The 22,358-nt window shown below is 37.8% G+C and overlaps 1 protein-coding gene across 2 annotated transcripts in view; it reads left to right on the plus strand.

The window, feature by feature from the left end:
* The window catches only part of Plekhm3 (pleckstrin homology domain containing M3), a 175,608-nt gene that overhangs the window by 118,162 nt on the left and 35,088 nt on the right, over nt 1–22,358 (plus strand). The window lies entirely within an intron of this gene.

Raw genomic sequence — 22,358 nt, forward strand, 5'->3', positions numbered from 1 at the left:
TACTTCCTGGGGCTTCCCAGCCAGTATGCATAGTGCAGCCAGGTGCAGCCAGAAACCTGGAATCAGCTGGATCTCTGAATATGGGCTCAGTACCTTCAGTTCTAAGCGACAAACAGAAAGATTTCTGTTTGACAAAGGTCAGCTGTTCTAACTTCTTGTCATTAAGTAGAAGTTTTAAGCATTTTCACAAATATGATCTGAAGGAGAGCTTACAAAAACATGTTAAATATACAAGCATTGCTTGATTATGAGAACAGATTCTAAGAAATGCATTGTTAAGCAACTATGTCATTTTATGAACATACTATGTACTTACACAAACCTAGATGATGTGGGTCAATCACTTGACATGGCCTCTAGCTACAATCAAGAGATACGGTAAACCCAAAATGTGTAAGACTGCTGCCAATTTAACATGGCAGGCTGTTTTACTGTAAACCTTTTATAAAAGTTAAACAAGTAAACTCTAATGATAAAAAATATGGACAGTATAATAAATACACAAACCAGTAACATAGTTGCTTACTATCATTATCAAATATTGTAAACTGTATGTAATATATTATACATGCTATATATATAGTCTTACATCATTTAACAACATTGTTTTGTGAAATGTGCCAGTATACCATTTTGTCATCATGCAAACCAGGCTGGATAGCTTAGCACTAGGAGGTATAATCTTATGAGACCACTGTCATATATGTGGCCTGTTGATGACTGAAATATCCATGTGGTACCTGACTATACTGATTTTACTTATTCCTTAAAGACAAATTGTCTTCTTAGTACTTCACAGTTCAGTAGCAGTTAAACTAATATCTAGCCCATAAAAGTTAGCTAATAAAAATTTTAAAATGGCAGATAACATGCTATTTCCTTCAGAAATAAGTAGACCTAGTCAGGTTAGTGTTCTACTAACAGCAGAGAACCCAGTACAGGTGTAAGAGGTGGGACTGTTTAGGAACTTGTGATTTCAGGCACACTGAGGCAATGAGGCTTTGTAAGAGAAGGTTTAGAGTAAAATTTGTGTTTCAGGGGAAGGAGATGGAGGAAGGATTCCTGGCTGGAGTAGAGGTCAAGGGTGCAGAGAGAAAGTAGGCAAGGCAGTCATGGGTAATAAAACTACTGATTTGAGTTTCACCTTTTTCTCTCCTCTTTGCTTACTGCCTGCTGGGGACAGGGACTGATCATGTGGAAGACAGGCAGGAGGAGCTAGAAAAACCGTGATCCTAGCCTATTTATTCTATCCCTGAGTCGTAAAGGCACAGGCACACTGAAGACAAGGGACCTACTCATTCCACTCTCCTTTTACAGCAGTTAGCCAAGAGGGGAGAAGGAGGAACAGTCAGAAAACCCAGGACCAGGGAGAAAACAGTGTGTTCTTTACCAAGTCACGTAATATCTCTGGTGCTTAAAATCTTTGTCTGTAAAGTGAGAAGGTTGTTCTAAGTAATTGGGTTAATAATTGCTCCCCATTATTATGTGCCCAAGAAATGTTACATACTTTTTTATTATTGAGTGCTGACTCTAAGCCAGACCTGTTCTAAATCTGCATGGATTATCTCACTTAACCCTCACAATAGCCCTTCAAGATAGGTACTATTATTATCTACATTTTACCAATGAGATTAACTTGCCCAAAATCACACTGCCCAAAATGAAGGAGCAGGGAGTTAAACCCACTCTGTCCTGTTCTAGTACACACCTTGTTTGGGGTTTTTTTAGTTGTGTTGGTTTGTTTGTTGTCAATGTTGTGTGAAGTGTTTCAGGCTTATCAAAATATGAAGAAGAACAAATACTACTAGCTGCATGATTGCCTTGGCAGTTGAAGTCCCCTCACTGGAGAAATGAGCAGTTGCTCATGGGACTGCTTCCTTTCAGCACTAATGTTCTCTCTTTGTAGAGGCAAACTGCTACCAACAACTGCTAGCAGCAAAGCAAAGCCCTTACCAAGCCAAAGCTCCACCAAGCCTTTCCCTGGGTGAAAGGAGGGAATAATAGGGCAAAAACAAGAAGAGACATAGGCAAATGCACCCATCACTAGCCACAGAATGCCAGCACTATGCATGGCAGATAACTCAGTGCCCAGAGAGACCCAGTGTAGACACTGTGATCTTAACTGTCAGTCCCAGTTTCCTGCCAGGTTCCCTCTTAATAGCCATAACCACTAAAATTACTTACCTATCATTTTAACCAGTGCCATTTTGGTCAAAATATTTCCATTGTGTCCATATCAATGACCTGTAGTCATCAAAAACAGCAAGATTCTAGAATAAAGAAAAGGGATAGTTCATAGAATATACTTTAGTTCAAAAGGGAAAGCAGGCTAATTACATGTAGATTTATAATTCTAATTTGCTTTTTGGTTTTGTTTTTCAAAAATTGGGGGTTGAGAGCTGGGGTTGTGGCTCAGTGGTAGAGCACTTGCGTAGCATGTGTGAGGCACTGGGTTCAATTCTCAGCACCACATATAAATAAATGAATAAAATAAAGGTTCATCAACCCATCTAAAAAATGTTTTTAAAAAATTGGGGGATATAGCTCAGTTGAGAGTATTTGCCTTGCATGCAAAAGGATCTGAGTTCAATCCCCAGCACCACAAAAAAAAAAAAAAAAAATTGAGAGGTTGGTGCATTCTGTATTTATAACTATGACTGACTTATATCAATGTCCTCCACTCCCACCGCCCATGTACATTCATAACTGTGATTAATTTTAATCCTTTCCCCTTCCATTGGTTAGAGTCAGCATATACACTTATCAAAGATGATTCTTTGCTGCTTAGGATTCCATATGTCTGGAGTATTGCTAGCATCCCTCCCGCAGAATGTGGTTAGAACACCCAACTCTTCTAGAATTGCTGTCAGCCTCAAGGTTCCATTCTGGAAGGAGAGTGAGTAAAATTTCTGATGCAGCTGATGTTTTAGGTGTGTATATAATTTAGCAAATTGTTGACCACTCAGCTCTTATTCAGTGGTCACAAAAGGAATTAGCAACCCTCCCCTGCTACCCCAAAACCCAAAGAAGGAAGGGTGTTACTTGGCTTTGGCCCAGAGGCCCCTGATACACAGAGTCAAACAGCAGCACAATGGTACATTTTGGCCACAAAAAGGCTTTGGGGTGGCAAAAAGGGCCAAAATAGTTGTGGCATAAGTTGGCCAGGATATTAAGCAAATCCGAGTTTAATTTCATATAGAGATAACTCTTTTTTTTTTTTTTTCCCAACTAGCTGCTGCTGCTATCTCTGTCTCAAAAGGGTCAAAGATTTCAGCTAGGAGTTAATCCATGGGGGCATTCAAGTTCCAAGTGATACATGGAATGGTCTTTACATAGGCTTCCACATTTGCCTGGGCAAAATGGAATAAGAATGAAAAGGCACAGGGGTAGCTGAGGGAAGCTGAAAATGGATCTTGAGGTTTGAATTCCTTCTATGAGTTTGCTTAAGCCACATTGCCTGAGCTTAGAATAGAGAGGCAGGCAGTCTGTCTCCTTGGGATAAGGAAGGATTTGGAACTCAGCGACTGTGAGGTCTTGGCCCCTACTGTGTTTTCTGGTTTGTTTTGTTAGCAGGAGCAAGTTATTCTCGTTTCTTGCTTCTGGGTTTTTCTTCAGCACACTTTAAGTGCTGAGCCTCCACCCCACTGATGGCAATGGTTGGATGGAATGGGATAATGAAGGGGTGGAGAGAGAAGTTGATTCAGCTGCTTAGGATGAGGGAGGCAAAAGTGCCTCAGTCCTTGGAGCTATCTTCTGAATCCATGGAGAGAAGGGGGATCATGGGGCTGAAGTCATCTCGGTCTAGGAGAGAAGCTAAGTCCTTGTGAGGACTCAATAGTTAGAAGAACCAGCTTACGGTCGAAACTGAAATTCTATTATCCATGAAATGGTTAGCAGTGGAGGAGAAGCTATAGTATTTAGAAAAGTAATCAGTGCAGCATAACAAACGAAAATGACTATGATATATATATACCTAAAAAGGGTTAAAATGGTGAATTATGTTGGGTATATTTTCCTCTATATAAACAGAAATACCATCCCCTTTAAAATAAATGGTTATGAGCACCTCAGGAAAGTCCCAGTAATCCTTGACCCATGGACTCTTTTTACAACCTTTTTTACAACCTGAGAATTGGTGAAGTGTTCAGTAACTATGCACAATGATGCAGTGAGTTCAAAATATGGGTAAGACAAGGCACACGTGCTAGGTGATTGTGTGCTGAAAAAATCCTCTGGAGTGAGAAGAGAGAAACACATTTAGGAGGAAACCATCAGCCCTTCATAGCCAGAATCTAGAGGGACCCACCCAGCAGGGTGTCCTCAGGTCCAAGCTGAGAACACACGGAGGTGAGACTGTTTGATTCTTGCCAAGTCTCTGTTTTACCCTCCCAAAATAAAATGTCTTCTGGGTTACTTGGTTCTTAAAAGGCTTGCAAGAGCCTTTCAAAATAGTCTATAATTGAGAAGATTCTATCTTGGATGCAAGTCTTTATCTTTTCCATCCTGGAAAAGAACAATACCTGGGTGAGAGGAAGTGCCCAGAAAATAAGGAATGGATGAACTTGTCAGTTATAGAAAGAGGAAGATGGGGAGAATGAACTCATCAGGGGTTCATTCCATCCAGCCACATTATGGTATAAGTGAATATTTGTGAACCAAAGACCTCACTAATGTTTATCATTTGCTTTTTCTTTAGGATGGCTTGGTCCTGAGTTCAAGTAAACAGTTGGCTTTCAAGTAAATCTTTGAATAATTCTGGCATATGGGGTAGCTTCTGCTTGCTGTCTGAATGGCAGTTTGGCATAATAGTTGAAGGCATAGAATCTGGAGCCAGCTGACCTGGGTTGAATCTCAGTTGTGTCCCCTTACTTCTGGCTGAGCAAGTGACTTGAATATATTATGCCTCAGTTTCCTTCTCTAGAGAGTAAGGATAACTGACAATCTTACCTTACAAGGCTGTAAGTTTAGATGAAGTATAAATTTGTAAAGTGCTTAGAAGAATTCTTAGCACAGATGCATGCTCTTGTGTGCTGTTAGAAAAAGCCCCTCTCTGTAGTAGTAACAAGATTCATCCAACTAATAAAACTATCACAAGGTTTTAGCATGCCCCCATGACCAAGACTCTTTCTTTCCCTGTGGTTTTTATTCTGATCAGTAGCTAAAGCTATCCATGAATAACAAGAACACCTTAACTGACATTAGAAACTGTCTGAAATATTATAAAGGGGATTCCCTGTGTGGACAATTTCATATCTTAGTTCTACTGCTACTACCAATCTTTTCTAATTTAGGTTACCTCAATTTCTATATCTCTGACATGGATAATAATTTACCTCACATGACTGATAAGGAAGCTAATAAAATAAATATTGAGATTTTATTGAAGGTTGTTAGTAAGTAATTAAGTGTAATAAAAATGCGTTTTCAAATGGCCCAGCAGAAATCACCAGTGCTGGCTGACATTTTAAAAAGTATCATGAAACTAATAGTAGATTTACTTTGGTCCTCATACCCTTTACAGCAATATTAGCAAGCTAAGTGATTATGGCCCAATAGAAAAAAAAAAAAAAAAAGACAGTATGAAACCATCATGTTACAAAGCTGAAAATGCTTTTTAGTAATAAATGCTTTAGTAATAAATGACATTCTGTGCACATGTGAACATATATATGTAAATATACATGCATTGTCAGGTATTTAAGGAAATTGTCTTCTTTCCAAAATTTGAAAATTCTTGGTAACTCCAGTTTATTTTTTAACACACATCCTCAGCTGATTGTAACTGCAACCTTGTGAGGCATGGGGACGCTGTGTAATTAATATTGCTTGTATTAATTCTATCACCTTGTGATAAAATTATAACGACTATAGCAAGTTTGCAATTCTTAAAAAATGAGTGAGAAGATAGTACAATGAAAAGACATTATTACTATATGTATATATGTGACCAATATGATTCTGCAACATGTACACTCAGAAAAATGAGAAATTATATCCCATCTATGTATGTCAAAGTGCATAAATGCATTCTACTGTCATGAATAACTAATTAAAACAAATGAAAAATTATTTTTAAAAATGAGTGAGAAATAAAGAAGAAAAAATAATATCCTGTGAATGGGGCAGGGCTGGGGGTAGCCAGAGGAAGGCAGTTCTGCTGGGGAATGGCTTCAGAATAGGGAGAAGAGAGAACCAACTGCCTCAAGACATGTTATTTTTCCTGTGGCTTCTTGCTTCGTTCCACCCCCACCTCTTCCAGTCTGAGCTCTGAGTACCGTTGAATTTTCACCACAGAACTTGGCTAGGCCTCCTAAGGGACTTTCTTTTTCCCATCTTTCCATAAATTATAGGTTTGCACATGAGAACAGAACAGATGATTCCCATTATGTTTGGGGTTGGGTTAGGAGTGTGTGTATGTGTGTGTGTGTGTGTGTGTAAAAAGAACCTTCTGCCCACTCTTAAGTGCATATCCTAATTCAGGGAGGTGGAGCTTTTGTTAACACCCACAAATTGGTCACCCCTACCTTTAGAAGGGTGGTTTTAACCTGGTTTCCTTGACCGGTTTTGACTGCAGGCATTTAAATAAGAAGTCATGACTCTGTGACAACAGGGCCTTGTGGGTTGTTCACCAAATCCCCAGCACTTGGAATAGTCCTTGGCATACTGAAAGCTTCTCATGAGTGTATGTGGAGAACTAATTTTAATAGCAAAGTGACATTTCTAGGATACTTTTACTTTCATAAATGACCCAGTCAGATCATTATAAAGGAATTAGATAGATCTCAAAAAATTAATTCATCCGAGAACATAGGGGTTATAGAGTGTAGAACTCACCAAAGGTAGAGCCACTGCTAATAGTTAAGTGTAGGGGGTTCCAATCCAGGGCAATCTTTTTGCTTAGGAACCTAGACCAGGTGCAAGCATAGTAATGGATTGGGGGAAGGAGTGTACTACACTGTATCTGAGCTTATTCTGTCTTTTTTTGGTATCGTGAAGTACTTACATCAAGCCATCTCAAAGAACCAAGTCCTAGGAAAACTGTGCAAAGGAAAATGAAGAGATGTGGCCTCTAGGGTAAAGGGAATAGAATGTAATTTACTTCAGGATCTGGAACATTTTATTGCTTATAGACAAGTAGGAGTAGAGTGAAGAAATTATAAGAAAAAAATATACCTCTGATAGTACCAAAGGAAGAAGAGAGATAGGAAAAAACAGATAACATTTATGAAGAATGGTCAGGCACAGTGGTGCATGCCTCTAATGCCAGCAGCTCTGGAGGCTGAGGTAGGAAGATTGCTAGTTCAAAGCCAGCCACAGCAACTTAGCAAGGCCCTAAGCAACTCTGAGAGACCCTGTCTCTAAACAAAATATAAAAAGGTGCCCAGGGTATGGCTCAGTGGTTTAGCGCCCCTGGGTCCAATCTCCAGTATGAAAGAAAGAAGGGAGGGAGGGAGGGAGGGAAGAAGGAAAGAAGAGTTAATGTTTGATATACAATTCAATAAAAAAGTTGAGGAACCTGCCTGAAAGAGCAGAGCAAGCAAGGATGATAATTTCACTTACTCAGAGAAGCCTAGCAATGAAGATGTCAGTGAATAAAAAAGAGCCAAGCTTCAGATGGTGGCTCATAACAGTAAAAAGGAAAAGCTGAAGTCAGTGCTCAGGTTGAGAAGCTGGAGGAAGAATTAACCAGTTAGCTGTGTGTGAAGGTACATGCCTATAACTCTGGCCACTCAGGAGTCTGAGGCAGGAGGATTGAAAGTTCAAGGCCAGACTCAGCAACTTAATGAAGCCCTAAGCACCTTAGTGAGACCCTGTCTCAAAATAAAAAATAAAAATGGCTGGGGATATGGTTCAGTGGTTAAGTACCCTGGGTTCAATCCCCAATACCAAAAACCAAAAGAAAAGAAAAATAACAGAAAGAAAGATTGAGTAAGCTGAAGTTGTGTAGAGAAGAGGGGAGGTGAGAAAGATGTTACCAAGAAGCATGTGGTAGAGATGGAAGAGAAACTGACTGAGGAAGACAAATATTTTTATAATTCAGATCTTCCTGAATGGGACCACAGTCAAGGTAGGCCCAATATAGGGTCTAGAGATTGCCATAAATTTCCAATGTGAACTTATCTTATAGTTTAATAAGCCAAATATGTGCTTGCCCATTATCTCCTGCCCTAACCTTGACCAAGGCCTACTAAATTAATACCCTCTCTTTCTACTTGACTGCCCTGGCAGTGCTGTTGTTCTGTCTGTACTAAATATAGTTCCAGGGACAAAAGGGATGAGACACATGAAAGGCAGCAGCTTTGGATATGTTAATATATGTCTTTCTTGTTCAGACCAACTAATCCATCTTAGAAGCCCCCTAGAATTACTGCTTTTTGATGTTAGCATTTTATTTGATGATTTATTGATGAGTAAGTTCTCCCTTACTGTATTTCATAATATGAATTAAAGTATAATATGTGTAGTCACTCTGAGGATTAAATCCTACGTTGATTCTGTTGTTTACCCTAAACAAATGAGACACTGATTTCATAATTAAAAAGCTAATATACTTGGACAGCTTTGTTTAAGTAGTGACTTACAGTTAAGATCCTGAAAGCTTTTCTCTGTGATGTGACATTTTTGTGTCAAATGGACTGACTACTATGCCTTAAAAGCAAAAATATATCATTCAGATTTGTTGTTGACCAGGTAAATGAGGCATGAAAGGAAGCTTAAGCAAAATGAAGAACAAATTGCCTTAGATACATATGTATTTTTATTTTTATTTTTTTTCTGGTACTGAAGATTGAACCTGGGCGCTTTACCACTGAACTACATCACCAGTTTTTTTTGTGTGTATGTGTGTGGGCGGTGAGAGGTGGGTACTGGAGATTGAACTCAGGGGCACTTGACACTGAGCCACATCCCCAGCCCTATTTTGTATTTTATTTAGCAGAGGGTCTCTCGAAGTTGTTGAGGCTGGCCTCAAACTTGACAATCCTTCCACCTCAACCTCCAGAGTTGCTGAAACTATAGATGTGCAGCATTGCACCCAGATAGGTTCATTTTAACTGAACTTAGCAAAATAATTGCCATTCTTATTTTCTAGCTATATATTCTTTTCAGAAATGTGTTATGATATTGCTCTATTCCTGGTATCGTCTAATATAGGCCTGGACCAATATCCTAATATGGTGTTTCCCAAGATGTGGGATAATAAGAATAATAGCTGACATTTTTAGCTTTTATTATATTTCGACTACTGTTCTAAGAGTGCTTCATATATCCATTTATTCAATCCTCATAACCAACCTACAAAGTAGGCATTATTGGCATCCCCATATCATAGGGGAAACCTTAGGCAGAGAAGGTAGGTAGCTTATTCAAGGTCACCAGCTAGCTGAGGAAGGCTATTTTAGATAGTGCTCTTAATTAGTATGCAAGGATGCCTCTGATTCCTGAAGCGTCTACCAAGATGATGTGAGCTGATAAGTACGTGGGCATGGCTTAAAAAGACATGGAATTACATAATGAGAAAATTATTCCCTTTAGTTCCCTCTATTCTTCAGGTTAAATCAAACAGAAACTTTCATTCTGGTGCTGGTATGACTTGAACCCTTAACACCTACTAATCTCCCTTTTCTACAGTGTTTGCAATCAGTAGTGCTGCCAGTAAGTAGTCAGGGGACCAGGGCCTTCCGGTGTTTGTGATAGTTTATGGCAGAGGATACTGGTTTTCCACTTATGGTATTTATATAAGCCTTTCATCTTAAATAAACTATTAAGTACACAAATGATTCAATGCAAATAAAGCATCAAATAAATAATGACATGGGTGGAATGCAGCTAGGACAATATTGCAAAGATCTTCACATGTCTGAAGTATGAGAAACACTGCTGCAATTCTTCCATACTATGCTTCGCTCTAAAGCAATGGCTTTGGCTTTTAATGACTTTTAATATATAAATTATTTCTCTCTTTATCCTTGTTAGGATCCCCTATCCTTTTATCACAAAAATCCCAAATTCCCTCTGTGGGTTTGAGACTCATCTGGGATGCAATTTTTACCAAATTTTAATAATGTCACATACATATATCCATTTCAGAATATTTCTTTTTTTCTGAACTCCTACGGTTCCGACGTTCTCGGTCTTAAAATCCCCTTTCATTTTGTGAAGTGATGGTGATAGTAGATGACAGTTTTTGTTTTGTTTTTAGAATCTTTACTCACAAAATTAAAAATTGGAAACTTGACCAAAAAATCATGCTTATTCTGAAAACACAAAATCTGAGTGCCACTCGTCTGCTCTTCACCTGTGGTATAGTTCTTCCTGGTTGCCTAGCAGTCTTGAGTACTACAGGAAAGGTGGTATGGACTCATGCCAAGCTTTCTTTCTAAAGTGCATTCAAGAACTTTCTTCAGGGAAATTATTGAAGAGCTCCTGCTAGTGAAACTCTCTTATACCCAGTCCCTAGGTTTATAGTTTTTCTGTCAGGATAACAAATAAATAATTACTAATAAAGCAATTTTAATAATATAATCTTTTAAACATGAGGTAATAGCTAATTATTGTAAGTAATCAATCCATTGGAATAATTATACAATTGTTCTTCAGTATCCACAAGGAATTGGTCCCAGCACCCACCACAGATACCAAAATCCATAGATACTCAATTCTCTGATATAAAATGGTATGGTGGCTTCCATATAATAAATCAAAATCTTTATTTAAATCTACTTTAAATCATGTAGAGATTACTTAGAATACCTAATACATTGTAAATGCTATGTCGATATTTGTACTGTATTATTTAGGGAATGATGAGAAGAAAAGTCTATAAGTGTTCAACACAGATACAATTTCTTTTTCAAATATTTTCTATATACAATTGGCTGAATCTACAGATGTGGAGCCCACAAGTATGACTGGCTACACTAGCTAAGATATGTTTATTTCATATTTAGTTTCAAAATAGAAAGTTCAGAGCACAATTAAGAAATAGCTAAATGATCATTTTGGGTTTTTTTTTTTTTTTTTTTTAATGCTACTGCTATTGCTTCTGGGACTCAGGAGAACAGGGAAGCTAAAAACCTTGTACAGATTTTTAAAAATCTGTATTATTTCTTCATCTCTGCTTCCTCATTTTTTACTTTGATAAACATGTAATTTTGCATAGGATTTCAGAGCTAGTCTCGAAGGAGGCTGGAGATGCTGATAGATTTGCAAAAGGGAGAGAAGTGCCCCTGTCAATGCCTTTGGCTGAATCCCAAACAGGAAGTTAAGTTTTAAAACCCCAGCAAGACTGAAGCCAACTTGTAAGGATCTGTAGCAGTCTTATTTAACCAGGGAAGATTTGGCAAGCATAAGACCATCATGCATCAGCTAACCCAAAGCAACAGGATCCTCGCTGTAAGGAAAAGAGTAGGAACTCACTGGAGATCTCTTAGACCAAGACATTTCCAAGCCCCTGGATCACATAGTGGACTTAGGATATTATTGGATGGTGTGGAGCTTTTATTTCAATAACTCCAAGGCATCTGGGCGGCCCTTGTCCTTACTTCCATGCCTCTCCTTATGCCTTAAAGGATCTTCAAAGAGAAATGTGAAGGTTCCCATCATCATCTACACAAGGACCTCAATTTCAGCACACATGGTGATGACTCATTTCTGTTCTGACTCTAGTCCCCTTATCTATCTGGGATTTTTTATGATCCAGGCCAAGAGGACCTGGAACAGGCCTATCAGATTACTGTCATCTGTTCTTTTGGGAGTAAACATGCCCCAGAGTACATGCAGGGGGTGGGGCCAGACTGAACTATGTGAGCACCTAGGCAGGCTACTAATTTGTTATCTTATGCATCGATACTCTTTAAACATATTTTCAATATGTATTTAAATAATAATCAATGTATTGGAAAGTAAGGGGAAAAGAAAGGAGGGGTGTATTTCATGCTCTGACAATAACACTACCCTTTTAACTTATTTGGAGAGGGATTCCCAATACATTTTTCCATAACTCTGAACTGGATAGTGTAGTCATTTAGTCTCTCCAGGAGTACAAGCAGCAAACATGGATATAGTTACAAAGTCTTGTTCAAAATAGATTTGAGTTATTTTTTCTGACTTTCATGTCAGCAAAAGCTTTCTAAATTTTCTATACACCAGATCCTGTCATTTGAGACTAGAGATAGTTTTACTTTTTCCCTTTCAATCTGGAGTTTGTTATTTCTTTTTCTTGCCTGATTGCCCTGGCTAGAACTTCCAGTACAGATGTGATGACAGCAGACATCCTTGTCTGGTTCTTGATCTTAGGATAAAAACATTTAGCCTTTCAACCATTAAGTGTGATATTAACTGTGAGTTTTTCACAGATGCCTATATCAGGTTTGAGGAAGGTTCCTTCTATTCCTAGTTTATTGAGTGTTTTTATCATAGAAAAGCATTGGGTTTTGTGAAAAATTTTTTCTGCATCTATTGAAATGATCATATGGTTTATATTCTTTAGTCTATTCATATAGTCTATCCTATAGTTTGATTTTTAGATGTTAAACTAACCTTGCATTCTTGGGATAATTCCCATAGATCTTAGTGCATAATTCTTTGTGTGTGTATGTGTGTGTGTGTGTGTGTGTATGTGTGTGTGTGTGTGTGTGTGTGTGGTTGCTGGCTTAATGTGTAATTTTTTTGATAGGTTGCTGGATTCGGTTTGCTCATATTTTGTGTTGAGGATGTATTTCAAACTTTTCTGTAGTTATTTTCTATAACTTTTTGTTGCTATTAGTGATTTTTACCAAATCACTCTATTTTAACTTTCGAGTATTTAAATCAATTGATTGAACCCTGTTAGTTGACTGCTAACTCAGATGACTGTCAGCTACTTCAGTTGCTCGATATATTTTACTCAGGTGTTAGACTGATGTGGCAAACTCAGTCATAGTGAACCATACTTTCTGAAATTGTATCAAAATGCTCACTTAAATAAAGATATTTTTGAAAATTTTACTGTTTTCTATCCTCATGTGGGACTGGTTCATATTACCAGTAACTTAAGGAATGACTGAGCTCTCTAACACCTTATTTCTGCTTTCGTTGGTGATAAATTAGCAGAGTTTGTGTTCCAGAGCTTCTGGACCACACTTTAATCTAGCTCTAATAGTAGGGGCCTTAGAAGAACCTCACCATTGAACTACAGATACTTTGATGCTTAGTCCCTTATAGTCAAAACAGATCTAAGACCACAGAAAAGAGCTTTCTGGAATTCTTTCCATTTCACATTTTGCCAGTTGTGGTTTTGGAAACAAAATAAGAGTGGCCCCTTATCTTCTCCCTTTCAGTTGCTTTCTTTAGGAGAAAGGAGGCAGAGCACCCAGCCTAGCACATAGTACCCTGGCTTGTCCACTGGTGTAAAGGCACAGGTGTGGAGCCTCACAAGTTCAGAATGTATGGTTCACTGTGACTGAGTTTGCCACACCAGTCTAACACATACCAAGACGCAGAGTTGAAACTGCCTTTTAGTCTGAATGAACTATATCGTCAGTGGAAAAATTATTTTTGTTATTTGATTTAGAACCATAGGATTAGCCAAGGTCTCTTAAACTGTTGCCGGGAGAGAAAGAAAACGAGAGAGAGCAACTCTGATCATGGTCTGAGAGCCAGGCTTCTGTCACCAAGCAATAAAGAAAAAAGCTCAAGTAGCCCTTGCATAAGTGGGAATTTGTGGTTTCTAAAGCTGCCCATTCCCCAAACGACTAAAATATGTTATTGGCATTTGGCAATGTTTTCTATGTTTTGCTCTCCTTAAATTTCTTTTTAAAGGGGTTTGAGTTTAAAGGCACAACCACTGAAAAATGCAATTTAATCAAAGAGCTGTGAAAGGCCAAGCCCAGAGTTAACCCCAGGATGCCCTGTGTTGTTTTGTTAAACCAGGATTGGAACCAGACTTATTTCCAGGATGTGTCTAAGGGTGGGTAAGAGGGAAGCAAAGGAGGAGGCCAAGGAAAGAAAATGAGTAAGCTAGACTGGCCCCAGGATGGTGCTGCCACGCACCAAGGCCCTTTCCTCTCTCCCTCCTTAGATTGAGCAGGCTCCATGGTTTACACTGGCAATAATGGGAGAAAGGGAAGGGAAATTGAAAAAAGGGAACCAGAGCTAAAGGAAAGAATAAGAGGACTCCGTGGTGATGGTACTTCTCCTGTGCCTCAGGCTGTTGCCGGACAGAATACAGAACTTCAAAGGGCTTTATTTTTGCCCAAATTCGCTTTATAAAGAGTTGTGGCTTTTTTCCTGATTATAAAAGTATGCCAATCAGAGAATTCGGGAAGACTGGACAGTTGCTAAAGAGAAAACAGTCCTGCAGACAGCATAGCAAAGAGGTTCAGACTCCAGTCCTTGGTAGACCTGAGTTTGAGTCCTAGGTCCTCATCTATAAAAAATGTGTCAATAAGATGCCCATAAAAGCTGGTGCGGTGGCGCATGCCTGTAATCCCAGTGGCTGGGGCTATATCTTGGTTTTTTTTCCCAATGTGTAAGTCATTTCAGTTTCATTTTTAAATAACCCACCCCTTTCATGTTGACTTTTGATGAATCATGTCATATTTATCGTAATCTAATTAGATGTGTGTTTTGGGATCTGTTTCTGAGCAATCCCTAATATTTCCTCAATAGCAATTTCAATGTTAGTATTATTATTATTTGAATTTTATATTTTGTTGGACTGGTACCACAAATACATCCTCACATTGTTGTTTTTAAAAATTGTCTAACTTCTTATTCCAGATCAATGTGGGAATCATTTTAACTATCATGCTTACTCTGAGTTGAAGTTTTGTACTGTTTCATAAATGATGGGAATTTTTAGTTTGGGACTTAAAAGAAACACACATGTAGTTATATTTTTGTAAGAGAAGTAAGTTAAAGAATTAACTTATTTTATAATCCTAAATAAGATTGAATGATCAAAACCAAATGTTGCCAAAACTTGTTAAGAAGCAGTTGCAGACCCAACCACTTTTTGTCAAGTTGTGAGATTTATAGATTGTACATTAATATCCACTTTTGATGCACAGAAGGAGCTGAACGTGTATCAAATGTTCAGTATTCATGTATTTTTATGCTCATTATCAACAAGAATGTTAGCTATTCCAGTGAGAAAATGCTTTTCCAGATCAATTCAAAAATTACCCATTATGGCCTTTCTGGCTACCCACAGAATTTACCCTCTGTTGTCCTCATGTTTAGAGAGCTAACTACTCGTCGCCCAGGAATTACACATGTCCCAGGAGCTCATGAATCACACATGCCCTGCACGTCCTCCTAAAGCACTTACTTGCGGTGCTTGACTGGCAGCCACTTCTCCATTTGCCCTCTGTGTTCTTACCCTTAGACCGTAATCCTATCTGGTCAAAGACTGTCCATTTTGTTTGGACAACGTTGCAATTTAAATGTTTGGATCCAGGGCTTGCAGTAGGAATGTTTCAGGAATATTGTTGGATTTGTTTTGTTTTTTGTGGTTCTGGGGATTGAACCCAGGTCCTTGCCCATGCCAGGCAAGCTCTCTACCATTGAGCTATTTCCCAGCGCTTTCTTTTTCTTTTTTTATTTTGAGACAGAGTCTTGCTAAGTTGTCCAGGCTGGCCTTGAACTTGTGATCTGCCTGCCTCAGCCACCCAAGTAGCTGGGATTACAGGCATGTGCCACTGCACCCATCCAGTTTTAGCTATTTTAAGACAAAGGTTGAATGTACTTAGACCTAAAATAGAAATGTGACAAAAGCCATTTCTCCTTAACAGGTAATCTGTTTAGACTTGTGGATGGTGGCTGAGCAAGAGTAGGCAAACTGAGGATCAATGTCAAATATTCCTTGGGAATAAAGTGACATTTCAGCCAGGTGTGAGAGGAATTGTGGTTGAATGGGAAGAGATCAGATGGGCCTGAGTTCCAACTCCAGTTAGGATGCATATTGACCCTCCGACCATAAAATCCCTAATCTTTCCTTTTTTTAAAATAATTTGTCCATTATAATTTTACATGACAGTGGGATTTGTTGTGATATATTCATACATGCACATAACATAAATTGATCTATTTAATTCCCCTGCACTTCCCTTTTCTCTCCTCTCCTCCCATCCCCTGATGCTCATTCTCTACTAGTCTCCAATTTTCATGAAATTCCTTTTTTGCCTTTTTTCTCTCTAGCTTCCACATATGAGAGAAAAACATATGACCCTAATTGTTCTATGTCTCAGTTTACTTATCCATAATACTAGTATAATTGTACTTATTGTGGAAAGTCACAGTAAGAGTTTGGGGAAAAAAACTACAGAAAGCACTGAGAGCTCATATATGATAATAGCAATAAATGATAGTTGTTACAATCATATCTTTTCTAGGGAATAATCAGGCATCATGAGAACAGAAAATGGAGGCATGGTAGATAAAGATTGAAGAATAGCTGTACCAAGGACATAAGGCATGTGAAGAAGTTGGCACCTCATCCTATAGGACTTAAGGGATTTTTCATTAAAAAAATGCCAGCTCAAGACACTAAAGCATAGTAATTAGGGCTTGGCCTCTGGGGGGTCCAGTTCCCTACTGTACACTTCCAAGCTCAGTGACCTTGGATTTATAATGTAACCCTGCTAAGCTTTACTTTTATCTACACATTGGTAATGATAGACACTGACATTTTAAGAATTTTATGAATGATAGTAATAATTTTTATTATTTATTTAATGCTCACTTAATGCTGCTAATGTTCTAAGCACTTTGTACATATTATCTTAAAGTGGATAATGAATTAAAAGTTTAGGAGAGTGATTGGCACCTATTCAATAGTCTATTACTGCTATGGGGATGGTGGCATTGCTGATATTATTATTATTATTAGTAGTAGTAGTAGTAGTAGTAGTATTCCTCCTCTTACTGTGTGGTCAAATCTATATTTTATTAAGATTTTTCTGGTAACAGCATAGAGAATGGGTTGGAGTGATTAAAACTAGAGACCAAGGGAACAGATAGAAAAGTTTTACATGTACATCTTATAATTAATTCATTGAGGTGTATCCTTAAGATTCGTGCACTTGGGCTGTGGGTATAGCTCAGTGGTTGAGCACTTGCCTAGCATATGTGAGGCCTGTGTTTAAACCCAATCACTGAAAGGTGGTGGGGGTGAAGGAGGAAAATGTGCACTTTAACTTAAAAAAGAAGTAACCAATGAATGTTTTCTCCTCGTTTACATAAGCTAGTCCACAACTAACTGCTTGGGGTTTCAGTTAGCTAAGCTCTTCACTAAAGAAATGAACTGTGATGGACTTAGTAAAATCTTTCTTCAGTTACCCACAATGAAAGTGGACAGGGAACACAAGGAACACTGAAACCTCTACAACTCATACAAAATGCTGTCCTGATTGAGAGATTACCCTTTGCTAGAGCTACCAACAGTAGCCAGTGAACCTGAATGACAACCATCTCTCCTGGCCCTGTGCAGAGGTGCTCAAGGGGTAACAGACAGACACTTGGAACTGTCTAAGGACATTAGGTGCTAGACTGAGTCACAGACTGTCCACCCCTAATTGGCTACCCACTGGCTTCCTTCCTAAATAGGACCCTTTTCTATTTAGATTTTTACCAAACCTCTGAACATGTCCCAGGTGGGAATGATATTCAAAATGCTTTTCACTTTGAACCTTATCTTATCTTTGCATGTCCCCCTGTTGTAAAACCAAGGTTTTCATTTCTTTCTTCAGACGAAGTCTAGTGCAAGACAGTCTGTACATTGACTTATTCTTGGATTAACATCAGACTAAGTGGTAAAACTTAGTTTGGAATCAGGTAACATACTTCCCCTGCACAGAAATATTGTAACCTCTCAATGGAGGGGAAATGAATTTCAAAATCTGATACCAATACGGTTTCTCCTCCTTTTACTGTTCATTAAAAAACATAGTCTGAAACTGGTACAACTTATCAGACCAACCAGGTGATCTCGATCAAGTAATGTGCTTGAGGCCATGGAGCCACTGAGAATAGGTCATCTCTGACTAGGGCAAGAAGGAAAAAACACTGGCCCAGCAAAGCTGGATCTTAGCTGGTAGAAGACATTTTTTAAATATTTAAGTGAATTATTAGAAAACACAATATTCATCCCAGCCGATTGCTTACTTACTAACTCCCAGTCTAGTATTTAGAAAGATAAGATTAAATGTCTAGAATTCAGTGATAATTATGTAAACAAATCCAACTTTAAATTGCCTGGTATTAGATATGGCTGTTGATGCTTTGCATTTCTTATATGTCATTCTAATTGAATAGGCAATGTTACCTTCCAAACTTGAAAAACTCATAAGTAAAAAAACTGATAAGGCAGGCAGGTCTCCTTAGATACAAACATCAGGACTGATGTAATCATGACAGATTTGCTGAAAGGAAATTTTGTGAAAATAAATATGTTATTAGGAAAAAGTGAAAACATAGGTTATAAGAGAACAAAAATGAAGGTTTTTTTAAACATTTTTATAATGTTTACATATGTGCAATGCAAATTATATATTTCTACAATCATGCTTTGTAGAGCTGTCATTGTGTATTTTACAATTTGAACACTTATTATTATAAAAGTGACAATTGATATTTGTTATTTAAAAATTAAATACAGAAGAGTGTATGTGTGCGTGCGTGTGTGTGTGTGTGTATGTTTGTGGTACTTCACACATGCTAGGCAAGCACTCTACCACTGAGTTACAACCCCAACCCCAGAATTACATATTTTTCCAGAATTATATTTTTATAGTCTGTTCTCTCTCCTACATCTCATTCTACAGAGGTAGTTTTTTTGTAGCCATTTTATGTCTCTCCAGACATTTCTTAACATTTACAAATACTGGTTTTTGGTGGAATTAAACTTTACTACCTTCTCTGACTTGACCTTTCTACTTACCAATATACTGTGGATATTTGGCATATATACACATTCAGTACACAGAAAAATTTACCTCATTCTTTTTATCAGCTATATAGTATAGAGTTAATTTATATGTAAGGTGACTTAGGTTTAGTTGGATAAGTTAAGTTTGGTAACTTAAACCTCTGGGTTCATTTTAACCTCTTGCAGGTTTACCCAGTGCCTTTGTTAGGAGCTATACCGCTGTGAATACCTCTACATCTCCCTGTGTGCTATGTGACTGTGTCTAGTGTTAATTCATTAAACTAAGACTGCAAGGTCAAAGGGTATGCTTGCTTTGCAGTTTGATAGACACTGCCAGTTTCTTTCTGAAAAGATGGAACTAGTTTTGTACCTCCCCTGAGTATCTTGACAGTATCTTTTCCTGTACTTATATTAATTTTGTATATTAATATTTTTAATTTTAGCCTATTTAATAAAAATAACTTAATATGGTTGTTTTAATTTCAATTTTTCCATAGTTAAAAAAAGTACTTCTGTAGAATGAGATGCAGGAGACAGAACAGACTTTAAAAATATAATTCTTGGAAAAATATGTAATTCTGGGGTTGTGGTTGTAGCTCAGTGGTAGAGTGCTCGCCTAGTATATGTGAAGTACCACAAACATACGCACGCACCACACACACACACACACACACACACACTTCTGTATTTAATTTTTAAATAACAAATATCAATTGTCACTTTTATAAGTGTTCAAATTGTAAAATACACAATGACAGCTCTACAAAGCATGATTGTAGAAATATATAATTTGCATTGCACATACCACTATCGAATCTTTTGTATATTGCTATCAGATTTGTAATTGTTGTGAATTACCTATGTAGCCTGTTTTAAAATTATATTGTTGGTCTTTTTCTTATTAATTTGAAAGAGCACTTTGTATATTAATGAAATTAGCACTTCATATAAATAGGAAAAATAGGCATTTTTTATCATTGTATGTTATAAGTGGTATTTTGTCTTTACTAATTTTTACTTCATATTCACATTTATCACTCATGTAGCTTCTAATATTATAAAATGTCTATTTCTCATAAATGTTTTTCTAATATTTTATCTACTTTTTAATTTAAAAATACCTATATGACTTTCTATTTGTAAAGAAATCTTCAGTTAATTAGGAATTACAATTTTTATGACACAAATAAGGAATTCAGCTTTAGTTTTTCCCCTGATGGGTAACCAGTTGCCCAATAACATTTATTAAATAATGTGTCTGTACCCACTTTATTGTACACAAAATTCCTACATATTTGAATCTATATCCTGGATTCTACACATGCCCAGATATAGGAACACCCATAGCACTCCAGATACTAGTCTAGAAAAACAAGATTGTGGAATCATAACCAGCACTGTGTTGTGAGTGGTGTTTACTACTTGTTAACACCTTCAGGCAAAAAATAAAGATGACCAACAGTCTTAGGCAACGGAATGCAAGCTAATAAGAGCACCTATTTCAGTTTATGCGCAGGGTTTGCTTTTCTTCATCAGTGACCTGGCAGTTTCTCAGACCATAGCCTTCTAGCCTGGAATTCACTTTAGCTTCTCACTTAATCTCAGTCAATGCTGTTCCCATAAAAGCTGTTAAGTACTAATAATGTTGAGTGCTTATATTGTACTTTTTATCCCCAAAGTGCTATCTAAACATTGACTAATTAAATGCATTGATGAGAGGAAGAGATTTTCCGAGGAAAACTGATATCTGGTTGCACACCTGTGAGGGGATGATACCTAAAAGGCCTTACTTCCTTCTTTGAATGGCACTCAGCAAGCAGGGGAATAAAAAGCTGGTGACATTATTTCACTTCTGTTAAAAATTTCCTGGGGTATCTTCTAATTAGTCTGGTTAAACTCACCTTTTATCTGTCTCCCCAGATATTCCCTTTCTACATTCCTAGGGCTATTCAATGACTTCTTTTGATGTTTTCTCTGTTCATTAATCATAAAATCATAGAATTTTCAAGCTGAAAGGGATCCTTATTGATCAGTTAGTTTTGAATGACTTAGCACAATCACTTTATTTTGTAAATGAGGAAACTGAGGCATGGAGAAGTTATGTGACCTACAAGAAAGGTCATATTAAAAAAAAAAGAAAAGAAAAAAGAAAGGGTCATACAGCTTTACTCAGGACATGACTGAGAATAGAATCCAAGATTTCTTTCTCTCTCTCCCTCTCTCTCTCTGTCTTTTTTTTTTTTTTTTTTTTTGTACTAGGGATTTGACTCAGGGATGCTTTACCACTGAGCTATAGCCCCTTTTCATTTTTTATTTTGAAACAGGGTCTTACTAGATTGAGGCTAGCCTCAAATTTGCAGTCCCCCTGCCTCAGCCTCCGGAATCAATGAAATTATAGGCATGTGCCACTGCACCCATCAGAAACCAAGATTTCTAACTCCCATTTCAAATCTCAGTTGGCTGCAACCTTTTTTCTCTCTCTTCAGGAGCATCTGTATATTCTTTCTCTGGTCTTCATAACTTCTTTCCCTACAGCTCCTTCCCTTCTTTGCTTTTGGTCTTCATGTTTCCTGATTCTTATGGTTCATTCCCTTATAGGATCAGTGTTGCTTTTGTTTTTCTTCTATTCTCTATCTCTTTAAAAGCAGGCTCTGTTAAGATGTCTCACCTTGGCCACCACTGAAGTCCTTTCTGAGAAGCTATCTTTCTTCAGTTTCTCCCATATTCATGTGTATGCAGAGTTGCTTTCTTTTGCCTTGTTTTTTCCAACTAGTTGCATCTCTTTTTAATAAAGTTCCTTCTCCAGTTTTGGTAAATACATTAGGATTTAAGTTGATAGCAAGTCTATTTTTGTCACAAATTTTGGGTTGCTTTATGCAACTCCCAAGTAATTCAACCACTAAGATACTACCTAAGATCATCACTATAGTCAAAAAAATGCACAAGATGTGACCATTTCAGAGAATTCTTACACTATCTTTCTGTAAGCCAATGGCGCATCCAGTTCAGATCAAACCTGTGGGGGTACACATGGGCCTGCCTGGGTTGCCCATCCTGCAACAGAGACAGTCTTAGAAATTCTCCATCTTTACATGGTAAGTCAGTAGGCACACAGTGACCTCAGAATTCCTGAATTGATCCAAAACTGGGCTGCACACTGACCCCAGATGCTCTTGGAATAGGTCCTTCCTAGTAGTGAAGGGTTCTTAAAAGGGAAAGTGAGGGTCTATCACCGACCTGCTGGGCGATCTGAGGCAGCTCCATCACCTCTCTGGGCCTCAGTGTTTTCATACATCAAAAAGGAAACTGAGTTAAGAAACACACACACACACACACACACACACACACACACACACACACACATACTTGGGGCTTTTTCTCGTTTACTAGTCAATGAATCAGTAATGCCATAACTAGAGCCAAAATGAATAATAAAGACAAATTAAATTTC

Source organism: Marmota flaviventris, chromosome 11, assembly GCF_047511675.1.
Source record: "Marmota flaviventris isolate mMarFla1 chromosome 11, mMarFla1.hap1, whole genome shotgun sequence".
Classification (NCBI taxonomy): domain Eukaryota; kingdom Metazoa; phylum Chordata; class Mammalia; order Rodentia; family Sciuridae; genus Marmota; species Marmota flaviventris.